Below are 2529 nucleotides of genomic sequence, written 5' to 3'. Positions count from 1 at the left end.
CACCTATCCCGCACTTGGCTACATGCAGCATGAGCATGCTAAAGAAAATGTGAATAAAACAACTTTGAGAATAGTAGTAACAAACCTAAGAAGAGATGTACTTGTCTCATATGTTTTAAGCAATATGTCTACATTCAGTTTGGCTGCGTCCCTGCAATATAAGTTCTCTCTTCCTTTTTAATTCCCATCAAATTTTACAGCACTTGTATGATATGCAATTAATGAGCCATAGAATCATCAAAATTAGAAATGGAAAAGATGCATTAAGTCATCTAGCCCATCCCCTGACAGTGCAGGATTGTTCCCTACAGTGGATTTTTATATTTTCTAATACTCTGTACAGTCCAGATTTAAATGTCCCCAGAGATGAAGCTTCCACCTATTCATTTAGGGGACTGCTCCATGGTCCTGCAGCTCTCACTGTCTGGAAGATTTTCCTCTTAAGGATATGTATGTACATCTCTCTCACTGTCACTTCCTCTGTTTTAGTTGGAATCCCTTCTACCAACTCAAATAATTCCCCTCACTGCTGATATTTATACTTTATGTCATCATGCCCTCTCTTTTAATATTGCTTACATAAACCATACGCATTCAGTTTTCATGCCTTGCTTACATGCCCAACTGTTTTCCTCCAGCCCTTTAATCATTTTATGTTGCTCCTTCTGAACTCCTTCCCTGCTGTCTGCTTCTCTCTGATAAAAAGGCAGCAAAGGCAGAATTGCAGGTGTAATTTTTCTAGGTTTGTATAGGAAAATAGCGTTTACCCACCTGCTCCACTCTGTCCTTGAAAATACCTGTGTGAGTTGTGGCCTACGAGTACTTGTGTAGTGATGACATGTTACTGGATGGATTGCAAAATCAAACCTCAGTAAGGTCTCTGACTGTTCAAAACGGCTGATATTAGCAAATGATACACCTAGGTTGTAAAAAAAAAAATGTGGGGACGGTAAGACAAGTGAGAAGCAATGCCACTGATTTGTTCTATAATTTTGAGAGGTCCCTAGGGATATTTTAGAACACTGAGTACTGGACTTTGTATTTATCAACTAGATGATTGCAGCTCAACATTCTTGTATGGCATCCTGGTCCCATTATAAATACTAGGAGCTTTGTCACAAGTGGCCCTTCTTCTGAGTCCTTGACCATCACTGAGGCAAAACTTGGAGGGTTGGGAGGTTGTATCACTGAATTTTAGGATCTAGGAAGCTTAGGGTTAATCAAGTTGTCCCTCATTCCAGCAAGTGAAAAAAAAAGTCTACTTTCAACAGGGTGAATGCTGAAAAAGGCCAAACCAAAATCAAGAGGCATAAAGACATCAAAAATGTCACAATGATGACGGTAAAAAATCCTTAATAGAATGAAATAGGTGGATGCTATGGCAATATACCTCAGCCATGGTATTTCAAGTTAAGTGATTCCTTCTTCCACTCTAAATCCTTTTAATGTGCCTTCTATTGAATATCCCATACAGGTGGAGTACTATAAATTCTGCTATCTAGCAGCACACACCGTTTGTATGAACACTTTACTCCAACTGAGACACAAGTATTAATAGCAACACAGATCCTTCCTTTCAACCCCTTTCCTTCCCCGGAAAAATTTATTTCTGCTGCCTTTGGCAAGACTTGCTCTGAGGGAGCTACTCTGCAGAAGGAACAAATACAGCAAGTGAGAAGCAATTCTGAAACTCTTTTTTATGACAGATTTTTCACATGTAAAACTGTCTTGACCTATCTGTCAGTTTCTCTCAGGCTATAACATTCCCCAAATTAATTCTCAATGAATCTTTAAATGTGTGAAGAACAGAGCCTTGTGCTCTAACAATAATAATTAACACAACTAAAACTGTAGGCTTCTTAGGGCAGGAGGGAACATTTTGTACTTGTCAGCTGTGTCATTCCCCTCTGTGAACTAAGTTAAATAGAATTATAAAAGGGTAAATAACCTGGGAGCAGGCAGTTGTTCCATAAAGTCCCATCAGTTTGCTTTCCCTTGTATTGATCTCATACACAGAGCAGATTTTCAAAAAAATGGGATTTTTTTCAAGTCATGGCTGTTTTTGATGGGCTTGTATGAGAGAAGCCACAGCTTGAAAAGACCTGCTAAATCAATCACTCTAATTCCCTGCTCTAGAGTCAGTACAGCCTCCGTAATGGGACCAATGCAAGGACCATGAGCAAATCCATCAGTAAAATAATTCATAATAACTGAAAGTGCCTATGTTAAGCAAAGCAAAGATGGAATGAGGACCTTTGCAGCTCACTGTCATCCCTACCTCCTTAGAAATTGTTTTCACTGTAGGATAGTCCAGGTTGCATACTAATTACCTCACTGCTTTTTCATGACCAAGCACAGATTAATAAGCTAAATTCAAATATTTGTGCTAGTTCTCGTGGAATACTTTATAAACTGAACAGCAAGAAATTCACTGCAAATTGAAGAAATTAACTAATCTTAGGAGAAAATCTCAATCTAATACACCTACAAATACAACTGCAAACTGGAATTTCCTTAATGACACTGTTA

Source organism: Pithys albifrons, chromosome 7 (genome assembly GCF_047495875.1).
Source record: "Pithys albifrons albifrons isolate INPA30051 chromosome 7, PitAlb_v1, whole genome shotgun sequence".
In the NCBI taxonomy this organism is placed as follows: domain Eukaryota; kingdom Metazoa; phylum Chordata; class Aves; order Passeriformes; family Thamnophilidae; genus Pithys; species Pithys albifrons.
Note: the sequence above shows the minus strand (reverse complement) of the source record.